This window comes from Pan paniscus, chromosome 8, assembly GCF_029289425.2.
Source record: "Pan paniscus chromosome 8, NHGRI_mPanPan1-v2.0_pri, whole genome shotgun sequence".
Lineage (NCBI taxonomy): Eukaryota > Metazoa > Chordata > Mammalia > Primates > Hominidae > Pan > Pan paniscus.
Window position 1 is genome coordinate 65,179,444 of NC_073257.2, and position 13,497 is coordinate 65,192,940.

The 13,497-nt window shown below is 40.9% G+C and overlaps 1 long non-coding RNA gene across 1 annotated transcript in view; it reads left to right on the forward strand.

Annotated features, from left to right (window-relative positions):
* LOC129393211 (uncharacterized) overlaps positions 1-13,497 on the forward strand; it is a 212,605-nt gene that overhangs the window by 45,657 nt on the left and 153,451 nt on the right. The window lies entirely within an intron of this gene.

A 13,497-nucleotide genomic window follows, 5' to 3' on the forward strand; every position in this document is an offset into this window, starting at 1 on the left:
TTCTGGCCTTCAGCAAATCTCAGAGACCTAATTGTCTAGATATAATTAATTCCAAGGCATCCTGGTGAGGTAATGGCATGTGCATGCGAGGGCATCTTTTTTGAGCCAAAAATTTCTTCTAACGTGTCATGGGACAGTCCTCAGAAAGACTGAGGAGAAGGTGCTAAAAATTGTCATGCTTACTTTGATTTGTAGTGTCCTTGGGTTGTTTTGTCTTTGACCACTTACAAACTGATCTCACTGGGCAAACTGAGTCAGAGCAGCTTTTTAGATGTGTTAATACAATTTGTTTGTTTTTGAGGAAGAGGCTTAAGTATTCAGAACTGAGGAAAGATAGAGATGGTTAGAGTTGGAAGGAGTTTAAATGAGTCCAGAAATAAATTAACAAAACAAGGCGAAACAATGGAACAGAAGAGAAGTTATGTTCAGCCACTGACCCCTATTTCCTCTCTAATTGCTTATCAGCTTTAGCGAAGCCCTTTTGTACTCAGGGAAGCCCCTTGGTACTCTCACAGTCCTTTCTTTTTCTCAGTGAGATCTCGCCCTCAGAAAACTGCTTGTAAATTTCTATAATACTAAAGTGTAACTGACTATGTGTTGCAAGGGCAAATACAAATTATAAGTAAGAGTCTTAATTCTCCCTGTTGAAAATAAAGAGACTTCCCTCCCTTTTCCTAGACTGCTTACTTTAGAAAACTTATACTGTATGTATAAGTTCTTTCTCTTTTTGAAATGTATGTAAATCTTTTTAAAAGCAAAATAAGCCACTTGGCAAAATAGTCTTTCTCAAGGACCTAGGAACCGTGTCTTTCAAATGTAATCAATTAAGGTAGGTAGCACCATATCTCCCAGTTTCCGTGGGAGGGTAGGAACCCAACTTTGGTGAGCACCTTAATCCAAGTTACAAAACTATCTTCTTCCATAAAGATATGAGAAGCTTATTTTTTCTTTTGTACAAATCAATTAATTAACACAGGTAGATACCACAATTACCAGGGGATTTTAAGATGAACTATGTGTGAAAAATGGTGCCATCAAGTCCTCTTACTTGAGGACTAGTTATTTTTTACCTTGAGGGCACGTGTAGAATGGGTTTATCGGCTTGGCTATATCAAAGCGTAAGATTTCATTCTGTCTTTGCAAATTCTTAGCAGACTATTTGTGATACGCATCACATTCTGGTTTAATGCTTATTCAATAACAAAATTGTTTTCTTCCTCTTCTAAGTTTGTGAAGAAGTTTTTTGGGTTGGGATGAGATTTTGTTTTTAATTATATTTTCCAATATAATATACTTTAGGTTCAGAGACATTTGTATTTTAACTGGCGCCAAACCTTTAAGATTAAACCACTGAATTGCTATAAACTTCCAAGAACCAGTGAACTAAAATGGGAGGTTTATCAGGAAGTCTGGGAAGAGACATGTGTTAAAGAAAAACTTAAAGCAAGTTAAATTTAACAGAGTTTATTTGAGCAATGAAAAGGCTCTAAAACAGGCAGCACTTCAGATGGAAGATGGTTCAGAATGGTGAGCTGTATTTATAAAAAGAAAGAGACAGGAAATTACTTATTACAGAGATTACCGGATTGTTGCAATTCTGCATTTGCCTTATTTGTGAGGAATTTGGCAACGTTCAACCTGGGATTGGCTACTATGGATTGAGACTCCATTGCTTGGTTACAAAGGCATACTCTTAGGTTAGGTTAGAACTTGCTTTCACGCCAAGCTATGCTGCAGTTCACTACATAGAGAGAAACTTTGGCCCAAATTTTATTAACCAAATATGGAAGGTGCTTTGAGCTAAACTTAAATAAGTTTAACATATGATTCAGGGCCAGATGTGGTGGCTCACGCCTGTAATCCAAGCACTTTGGGAAGCCAAGAGTTCGATACCAGCCTGGCCAACATGGCAAATCCCCATCTCTACTAAAAATACAAAAATTAGCTGGGCATTGTGAAGGGGGCCTGTAGTTCCAGCTACTCCAGAGGCTAAGGCAGGAGAATCGCTTGAACCCAAGAGGCAGAGGTTGCAGTGAGCTGAGATAGTGCCACTGCACTCCAGCCTGGGCAACACAGTGAGACTCCATCTCAAACTATATGTAAATAAATATAAATTATATATATGTATATGATTCAGGAATACCTGAAGTTCTACACATTAACCAGTCTCTTGGGAGTGCGGAGCACTTTTCTTGGAAGAAAATAGCTGCCCTCCAGTATTTGGTAACAGTCTGCACAGGTTTGTAGCCTAGGAGCAATAGGCGATACCATATAGCGTAGGTTATGTAGTAGGGTCCTTCATCTTTGTTTGTGTAAGTACACTCTGTAATGTTTGCACAAGGATAAAATCGCCTACGGACGAATTCCTGGGGATGCGTCATCAAGCGAGGCATAGCTGTGATTTCTTACCTGCTTTCTCTGTGGCTTCCACCTTCCATCCGTAAGGCTACTTTCCACAGAGTACACAGAGTCATCTTTTTAGTATGCCGAATTACATAACTCTATGCTAAACCCTCCGAAGATTTCCCATTCCTCTTAGTACGTCCGTGACGGTAGATATTGAGACCACCCGATGGAAGAAGAGCGCGTAGGATGTATCTTGGACATGCCTATGTCCAAGATAACAAAGGTCAGTACAAATGGGAGTAGAAGGTTGTCATTTCACCTGTTATCCCCTAGATGGTAGTGTGGAACCGCGCAAATTTCTACCTCCGTTGTGATTTCTATGGGGCATTGATGGTGCAGTTATTTTAAGTTGAATCTTCAGGCAGCCTGAACTAAAATCGACAGAAGTTCCTACTTTTTTTCTTTCTTTCCTTTTCCCGCTCCCTTTCTCCTTTTTCAAGAGTGCTAACTGTAGCTTCGAAAACGTGCGCGCGCGCACATACACACGCATCCCAAATGGCAAAATTCTCAAGGTGCTGGATTCTCTCAGAAAAGCACGTCCGCTGTTCCTGAATGTAGACTAAACAGGCTTTCACGTCCAGGAGATGGGGGCTTAGGGAGGGGATCTTCCAGGGAAAGCATTCGAGCTCCCTGGAGCCACGACTCCCTTTAGTGACTTGTGTCTGCAGTTGAGGGCTGCCTGGCAGACGCCCGGACATTTGGGAAAACAGTCCAAGGTCTTGCAAATTTCATCCAAATTCATCACTGTTACAAAATGCTGCTTTCTTTCTTTTTCCTTTTTTTTTTTTTTTTTTTTTTTTTTTTTGAGACGGAGTCTCGCTCTGTCGCCCGGGCTGGAGTGCAGTGGCGCGATCTGGGCTCACTGCAACCTCCGCCTCCCGGGTTCAAGCGATTCTCCTGCCTCAGCCTCCCGAGTAGCTGGGACTACAGGCGCCCGCCACCACGCTCGGCTAACTTTTTGTATTTTAGTAGAGACGGGGTTTCACCGTGTTGCCCAGGCTGGTCGCGAACTCCTGAGCTCAGGCAATCCGCCCGCCTCGGCCTCCCAAAGTGCTGGGATTACAGGCGTGAGCCACCGCGCCCGGCTTCCTTCTTTCTTCTGAGGGTGAACTTCTCTAAATGTAGAAACATTCAGAGAATAGTTGGTCACAGGAGAGCAGGTTTGCGCTGGCAGTGAGGGTGGGGTGGCTGGTTCAGAGAACAGAACACACCGGAGCTATTGATCATTTCCCAGGGAATGGGAATGGAAACAGAGTCACAGGAGTTCCTAGTTGCTGTCGTTTCTTTCAATCAGTGGTTCTTGTGGAGGCAAGAGGTTCCATCGAGCTTCCCGTGGGCATTAGGCTACGTAATTTGCAGGTCCTAGAGAAAAATGAAAGTGCTAAACAAAACAAAAACAAAAAACAAAAAACAAAAACAAAACAAAAAAAACAACAAAAAAAAAGAATTTTAATACTGGGACTGCAGAGCATTAAACCAGATTGGTCCTCCCAAGGACAGGACCCTATGTGACCACCGCTCTGGTCACACCCATAAAGCCCGTGAAGCTCTGCCACCGGGCATCCAACTTTCCCCCATGTTCAGTGCGATATGCTTGTATTTAGCCTTGTCTGTATCTCACTTTCTTAAGCTTTAGGGAGCATTGATTGTGGTATCTTGGACCTACAAGAGAGGTTTTCTCAACAACCTGTGAAAGGAGCTGCTCGCTTTGTAGAAACCATGCTCCTAACCCCTCTTTTTATTCATGTTAATTTAATGTCTGCCTTGATATTGTTCAAAGGAGCTTCCTCAAAATTGGGTGTTTCTGAAGCCTAGGAACAGACGCCTTCTGTTTTGTTCTGAAACAGGCTTCTAAGGAGGAGAATCCTCGATTTGGAAGGGCCCAGGTGAGGCCATGGTTGAACTCAGACCCAAGAAGAGAGAGGCTTTTTATCTGCCTAAAAGCAATCTTGTTTTGGTGACAATGTGTGGGTGGGTGTTTGGCTCTTTTTTAATGCAAGGAAAAGATGTTAAGTTTCAAAAGTAATTTTTGTTTTTCTTGGTCCAAAGTTTTCCTTCTTCCTTTTGGACAACATTCACTTAATTTTCTGCCATAAGTTAATTCAATTATTCTTTGACTACAAATGGATAAGCATGAATTTCATTGATGTGATCAATTTTTAGTAATTACACCACCTTCACATGTGAGATTTCACTAGTCCTTACAGCATCCATGTAAATAGACCTTCTCATTGCCATTTTCCAGAGGAAAAATGGCGGTTCAAAAGCATCAAGTGAATGACTCCAAGATCACACAGCTAGGATAAGGTGGGGGACTTACTCAGGTCCATGCAGACCCCCTTATTCCATATTCATGCCTGCTCCACCATACCATGGTGCCATTTCCAGAAATAATTTCTTGGCATAGGGATATCAAAGTTCGACTGTTAATCCTTACAAATTAGAGTCTGTACTTTTGTAGCCAAAAAATGGTTTTATAGTATATTAAAATAAAATTTAGTCAGCATTGCTTTCCTCTTGAAAACAGACAGTGAGTTCCCAAAAGATAGGGATAGTTTTGGCTTCATTTTTAGAACAGTTTCCTACACAGGAGTCCAACTTGAATAATCCAAAAACATGCTCACTGCACCTTCCTTCATCAGCCAAAATCCATTAAGTAATATACAGAAAGCTTAAGTCCAGCATCATTTCTTTGTATTTCAGAGATCTAGCTTCAGTAAGTAAGATGATCTGTAAAATATCTAACATATAAGAGACCTTCGGTTCATCTGTCCATTCGTCAATGTTTCACAATTCACAAATATTTACTCACCTCACATTATGTCTCCAAAGTGTTAGAGACGACAGTAAACAACACAGACGTCACTGGGCTCATGCAGCTGACATTCTAGTGAGGAAGACAGAGGATAAACCATTGTTAAATGTATACATCAGAAAGTTATAATGAGGACAATGAAGAAAAAGAAGAGACAGTAAGAACACACAGGCAGATGAGAGTTGAGTGCCATTTCAGTGAGGGTGTTTCTACTGCGATAACATTTGGGTAAAGACTTCAATGAACTTGGAGAATAATAAGTAAATATTAGTTATAATAACTTCTTTTCAAGAGCATAACACCTTATAACTTTTGATGGTGACCTTTCTTCCCAAACGTTTATTAAGACCAATACCAGTGTTTGCTCTGTTACTAGTCTAGTATCATATAAAGTTGCTATAAAGCATCCAAAACCTCTCTTTGTTCAAATGCAGATTTTCCTGGCATATCAGCATCCCCCTTGTAGGCCCCTTGCCTCCTCCTGGCAAGCCAGCTGACAAACTCCAAATGCTGACTCTTGGCTTCCTTCAATTTGTCCTCCACACCTGTGGCCTGGGTCCTTCCTCGTGTGGTCATGTGGTTCCATGTTTTGTGTCTCAGACGCAGAAACTTTTTGGAGAGAAATAAGTACAGTGCATATGTAGACATTTTGATTCTCCCCAGCTAGAGAAAAATATATGCATCGGATAGTTAGAAATTTGGAAACTGATTCAGATTACAATGAAAACATTAAAAGTCTCTTTACAGAAGATAGATATTTGCCAACTTTAAATCAAAAAATCATAGTATTATGAGAATTATAATTGCAGGGCAAGCATTTAATTTAATTCAGCCCTGAAGTTCTGCTTTCTAGGATGCACTTAAAACTGTCAGGGGAAGTCTGTTTTAAGACAAATTAAAGGGAGGTGAATTTGCACCTGTGTTTTAAAAGAAAGAAATTAAACTCATGGATTTGGAATCTAAAATGTTAAATAGAGAGGGCAAGGTGGGAGCAAGTAGACAGGAGGAGCTAAGTGACAATGCAGGGAGGGCTCTTGGAGTTTGAATAATGTGACCAGCTTTAGAGACCACCAAGTTCAACTACAAGTGGAGCCCTCAGCGAGCAGCCTGAACAGATTGTTTGTATTAACAGGTTAACTTCATTGTCTTTTTCCCACGTGATTGATTTTGATATAGCTTTTTGTCTTCACACTATATTTGATCTTAAATCCCCCCAGTCTATTTCACTTTATTGCTTCTCCGTTTCCCTGTGCTGCACTGGAGGTAATTTTCTCATCTGTCTTTCAAATAACAGATTATCTCTTTTGAATTGTCTCACTTACTGTTTGACGATTTTATGAACAGTTTTTCATCTCTAGAAGTTCCCTTCGTTCTTTTCAAAGTTTACTTGTCCTTTTTTCATAACATTCTGCCTATCTTTTGTCCCTTCCTCTCTCTTCAGACATGTTCAGCATGTTTAGTATTATTGATATTTCTTTGGGTGTGAAGTCTCTCCTAGGTTGCATTGGCCAGTCAGTTCTCACACTGGTAGGTTTCTTCCAGTGCTGTCTGTTTTATGCCCACCTTCAGTGGGAGTTGTCTTCTTTCACCACCCCCTTTGGACAGGATTTCAATACTGACTTATTATTATTATTATTATTATTTTGAGACAGAGTCTCGCTGTGTCACCCAGGCAGTGGCGCGATCTCGGCTCATTGCAGGTTCCGCCTCCTGGGTTCACGCCATTCTCCTGCCTCAGCCTCCGGAGTAGCTGGGACTACAGGCACCACCACCACGCCCAGCTAACTTGTTTTGTATTTTTAGTAGAGATGGGGTTTCACCGTGTTAGCCAGGATGGTCTCGATCTCCTGACCTCGTGATCCGCTCGCCTCAGCCTCCCAAAGTGCTGGGAGTACAGGCTTGAGCCACTGCACCCAGCCAATACTGACATTTTTTATACCAGCTTCTCCTCTTGGATTTTCATACCACTTGAATACACAGAATGTGGGTCTCACACTTAAAAACAGGGCAGGCTTGGGGGTCTGCATGCATAATAATCACTGTTTATTTACCTGAAGCTCAAGAGGGGAGTCAATTTTCAAGGTAAGCCCTGGAGCAAGTGGGGAGAGGTTTCTGTTTGTTTGTTTGTTTGAAGTTTCTGATTTAGACAAGGATCATCCCCTATTTTTGGCTTTTGGTTTTTTGCAGAAAGGGTAACTCCAGCTCTCCCCCAAGAATGGCCACAAAACTAGTTGAAGATTGAGTGCTAAAATCATACTCCCTCACATCTGTAGTAGTTTCAGGTATCTCCAAGGACTCACTGTTGTGGTTCTCAGTTTTCTGCCACACAAAAAGTTCTCTTTCTTGCTTCTGAGCTTGACATGAATTTGAAAGGTTTATTTTTAAATTGCACATGTAATTTATAAAAATGTTTGGAACCAGGGAACTGGGGATCGAACCAACCTGTCTTCTTCACTAGAAGCTTCTGAACTAATTCTTTATGTAATTATAATTGGTGGCAGTGGCAGCCCATCGGCAGTGCTGCGGCAAAGATGCCAGCTGCAGCAGGGGAGTGTGGCCAAGGCTGCGACCTCCACAGTGCCCATGGGAGACGGGAACAGGTGGAAGCCCCGCCCTCTTCTAAGTTAGAGGGGAGGGAGCCCCGTCCTCCCTGGTGCTGCTGCAGCCACCCAGCCTCAGCTATGGACCCAAGTATCCCTGCAATCTCCGGGATTTCGGAAGCACCCCCAGGACCCTGCAGTCTCAGAAGTTCTGGGTTCCGACAGAGCCCGAGCTGGACACTGGTCCGGATGATCTGCCTGTGGAAAGGAGCCACCCACTTTAGGTCTCCTGAGAGCTGTTTTGTTGCTCAGGGAACCTCCTTTCTGCCTTGCTCACCCTCCAGTTGTCCACACACCTCATTCTCCCTGGACGCAGGACAAGAACTTGGGACCCGCTGAATGGCAGGACTGAAAGAGCTGTAACACAAACAGGGCTGAAACATGCCCCCACAGACTCACACACCCTCCAATTGCCACACTGCGTCCATGAGAAGGAGAGAACAGCTGTGGCCCTTTGGGAAGCCCAGACCTAGAGGCTCCCCAAGCCAGGGCTGTGACAGCCTCTTTGGGGCTCAGCAGTTCCTGGTGTCTCCAAGCTTCCAGGTGCCACCACATTCTCCTCCTTCAGACGTTGGTGCCCGCAGAGGAAGCCGTGTGTGGTACATCTGGTCCAGCCACAGCCTCGCATATAACCAGCATCTGTGCGGGCGTCTGGAGCTGCCCACCCCTCCGCAGCAGCCGGCATACCTGGCTGTGCGCGGTGGCTGGACCCCGCGCTTGCTTGCTCGCACATCCCTCACCACTCTGTGCCTGGCTCGTCCTTGGCAGGTGTGGGATCTGGGCTGGTATTGCAAGCCAAGCACAGTCTGCCAGGCCGAGTGCGTGGAATGAGCCCAGCAGGCGCAAGCAATACTCAGGAAGAAGGCACCACCAGCTACAGAGGTTTCTGGATGGCAAAGCAACACTCCAAAGATTCCATGACATAATGAAGAACCTGATACTAGGTAGCTTACCAATCACAAAGCCTGAACCCAGAAAAGGGAATGGTAACTTATTGGTAATGAATTAATTAGCTATTAATGTCCTCTACATAAAGCAGATTTATAGTTTGAAAGAAGTAATCAAAACATCTGCTGAAAATGAAAGCAAAGTACTTATTGAATGGAATAGAGTATCATCACTGCACTTCCCAGAGACAAATTTCATGCCTGTATATGCACCTGTTCTAACACAAATTCTTTTGTGCCTCTCTACAAGATGGGATTGAAGTCTTGGTATTCCTAACAGCCCACCATGTTTTACTTATGTGCTGGACGCTCACTTTTTTTCATCATTGCTAAGTCTAAATTCTAGCAATCTCAAATTAAACAGTGATTCCTCTTTCTCATGACCTAAAAGATAGGGTATGAACTGGTTGCCTATCATACCTGTGGTACATCTGAAAGTATGAGAAAATCAATTAATGAAAAAGTTGTGAACAAATGGTAGCAGTTTAACACACTGGTATGAGACGTATTTTAATAAAACAAAGTTTAAGTATCTCTTTTTCTGTGCTTCCAGACAAAACAAATATGGTTTAAGACCTTCTGACATGTATTCTAGGGAGCACTCCAAATTCTTGAGGGGACCTTGGACAACTGTCGAGGAGTTAAACAGATATCCTCTGGAGTAGCTGAAACTGAGACAGCTAGAAGTCTGCAAGAGAAATGCATCTGTCTATCCTAATAAGACACCCTGGGCAGTGAAAATGAACATGGGCTTTGTACGAAGCCCCAAATCAAGAGTCACAAGGGCATAAATTGCTAATTAAGTTATGATTATGATTTGCAATTGAGATGCTTCTCACATGGGCAACTTTATGTGTTGTCCTTCAGGATAAATATCAAAGGAATACTTTATTTATTTAATGTTGAAAATAAAAAAAGATACTATTGAAAGATAATAGGTAATTATTCTCTGAATATAGTTGGATATGCCACCTAGTTGAGAAAAAATTTTTTTTCTACCAATGTTCAAAAAGAAAACATCATTGAAGAGCATGTTTTGAATTCAAGTTAATTAAAATATTTTATTTTTAAAAGGCCAACCTGGTATTGAAATAATATTTGATTTAATTTCCCCAAGCCAGCTTTGAAGGTTTCTGTCTATAGTTATTGTTAATTTCAAAGCTCAGTCTGTCAGTAGAAATACAAGTAGATATGAAAACAGTGAAGCATGATGAAGAATTTCTGCCTTCTACTGTTAAAGGGATCTTTTTTTTAGCTTCTTGCTATTTCTTAGCTCAAAGGCAATGCTAGGAAAGCAAAGCATTTGGGGTCAAAAGCATTTTTTCAAGCTAAAAGGAATGATCTCCTCAAAAATTTTCCTAAGTATGCAAAGTAAGGTGAGAGAGGGAATGTTTTTAAAGTGAGAGAAAATTCCTTACCTGGGGAAATTCCTCAGGGAAGTTGGTAGGTGGAGATGAAAAGGAATAAATAAATCACGTTTCTCAGTGACTAGTACTGGGAAGTCAGAGGATGGCTGAAATAATCTCTTGTTATTATCGCTTAAACTTCTATGATTTGATTAAGGAGAGCCCTAAGGAATTACTTTTTAAAGCATGATAACATAAATCATCATATTTTCTAAGTAGTGTCAATGAAAGTTTCTTCCTTTTCTTTAACCCATTGCTTTATTCTTACACCTTTTCTTTCTGACAGAGTTACTCTCTGAGCTGCTTATTTGGTGTGAAGGCAGAAACTCTTTATCAAAAAATATTAAGTGAGTCTAAATATTAAAATTGTGAACAGATTAACTCGGGCATGAAGAAAATATATTTTCCAAAAAATAAAGTGAGATGAACATTTGTTAAACGAACTTGAAAATAAAAACATTAAAATGTGTGTCAGCACACTTACATCAATTCATATTCGATTTTAAAGGCTATATATGGAGCAGTTGGTATTCAATTTAAGAAAACTTTCCTGAACTTTAGTATTTTATGGCAAGTACTTCATTTTCTCTTTGTAGGCCTAATGAAATAGTCATAAGAGACCTGAGAGATTTCAAAGGAAATGAATACAATAAAATATTCTTAATTTATATTAATTGATGGGAATTAATTAATAGGTATTTATTAGATACCCACTAAGTCCTGTGCTTTGGGGCATATAATAGTCCTTGCTCAAAAATGCTTACAACCTAATTGTGATTATAAAATTAAGTGTCAATGAATATAGGGAATCACTGAAAACTAGTTGGCTGTCCCTGACTGCAAATCTATGTGGATATTAAAAAAGAGAAAACATCTTTTGAATCAGAATCATCTTGAGTGGCTCAGTACATCAATGTGAGTGGTTTCTTTTACACTTCCAGAAGGAAAGGAAACCTTTCCCTTTCTAGAGCTAAGTCCTCTTTTTCTCTTGACTGGGGCAAGGGAGTAAGTTATTCAGAATCATGGAAAGTTGGGGAAAAGAAAGCAAAGGAGAAGATGGAGATGTTGTGGTAGGGAATTTCTGTGTACCTATTGGTGCTCTAAATTAATCAAGTCTGAGTTACAGGAATAAGAAGAAAAAGAAAACACTGTTTCATTGCCTTAAACTCAATACAAAATTCTGTTTACTAAGCACTGGGACCAAGATGCATCCTTATACATTTGCTTCAGTGTCAAGGCTTGGTTTTCCATAGATGGTTTATTTGAACTTGGATGGTGCTTTAATATCCAAAAAGAGTTTTTTTTCCACAATGTCATCTTTTCCTTTTCAATTTGCTTGACAATAATACTTTTTTAAAGAATGAAAAAATAAGCATTGGCCACATTAAGGAAAACAAAACAGTCACAAATTGGAGCTCTGAACTTATAATGATGCTATATTTTATTTATATGACTTTTTACAGGTGACTTATTTATTTATCATTTAAAGAAGAGTTTTTGAGCTTCTACTATATGCCAGATACTGTTATTAGGTTTTAGGGACATATTGGGGAATAGAGATGCAGTAGTCAATAAGACAGCTACCATCTGCTTTCATGGAGCATGGTTAAGGAGTGAAGACTGAGCAGAGGAAAAATCAATGAAAAGCAAGAAAACAAACAGAATAATCTTGGGTGCAGATAAGCACTATGAAGATAAAGAAGCCAGGTGATGGGTCAATGTGGTGGTGAAGGGCACAGGTAGAGCTCTTTTGGAAAAAGGGAAGAGGGAAGGCCTCTCTTTGGAAGTAACTTTCAAACTGAGACCTGGATAATGCCAAGGGCAAGCCAGGAACTGGGGAGAACATTCCAGGCAGAGGGAGCAGCAAGAGGAAATGCCATGAAGCAAAACTGAACTTGGTTTGTTTGAGGAAAGTGAAAAAGGCCAGTGTGGCTGTCATACAGGGACTGATAGGTAGTGGTTTGAGATAAAAATCAAAGAGGCAACATAGCCTAAATCATGTGGGGTCTTGCAAATTGTAATAAAAACCTTTTCATTGTTTAATTGGAGGTACAAAGTGAAAGTACTGGAAGATGTGAGTAGGAGAGCAAAGGGTATTTATGTTTTAAAAATATTGTCCTGGCCACTCCTTGAAGAGTGAACTGCAGTGACAAGACAGGAAACAGGGAGGAAAGTTGAAGGACACTGACATGCTCCAGGGGAACGTCCTCTGGCCATTCTCATTTTTGGTGGAATAGACGGGGAGTCAGAGAATAGCTAAGTGAGATCTCCTGAGTCCAGTGGTCTTTTCCTTTCCTCCCAAAGTGTGAACACAGTGAGGCTGGGAGTCTCTGAGCCTCTGCGCCTCAGTAGGAGAAGCAAAAGATTTGATGATGGAAGATTTAGCGCAGGCCCTGACATTGCCACCTACAAGCTGAGAGAACCTGGTGAAGCCACTTCATGTTGAGTTTCTGTGGATATGAAATGTGACTCTCATGAGAAATGATAAGACATAGTCATAAAAGAAATACCTATGCTAGTTAAATTATACAAATAGAAGAGTATAAATTTCATAAAAGACTTTAAAATTTAAAAGATGGAAAGGATTAAAAGTAAAGAGAGCCAGGGGCTGGTTTGCTTCCCTGAGTTTTAAAAATTGTCTAAGTTCAGGCTTTAAATGGATCAGTAGTATACTGACTCTGCTATCACTTGCTTGAGGCTGATGAAAAGGTCAGTGATCTAGAACAAAACTATGTTCCCTGCTGACTCTGGGAAACTCATATCTTGCAGGAGAGAGAAGATTTACATAGAAAGATAGGCAGACAAGAATGGAGGTTAGAAGGAGTAAGGTGGCTCATTCGATAAGTGACACGAGGGGAAGGGAACATCATAATTTCTCTTGGTATTTGTTAGTATGCCATTTATTCTACAGAGGGCTGGCAACATGTTTTATGATTTACAGAGCTTGTTTGCACCTGAATGTCCAAGCTCACAAGGCTGCATTTACTTAAGTCATAGCAGCTAGACAATTCCATGGGGGACTAGCAGGCTGGTGTGGAGACAATTGCACTGGTTACTTGGTATCATGTTGATGAAAACCCTGTGGGTTTGGATTGAATGTTTTGCTTTGCATCCAGGGTACATTTGTGCTCTGTTGGCATAGCTTAATGCTGATGAGCTGAATCTGGAAAAGAAAGATTGTTGTCTCACCAGTTGGCTCTGGGCCATTTTCATGCTTAAAGAAATATTGATCTTGGAACTTCTAAATGCAAGCTGAGAGTGGATACAGGGAGCAGGTATTGACTTCTTTGACAATTTAAATAGATCATTCTGGAAAAATATAA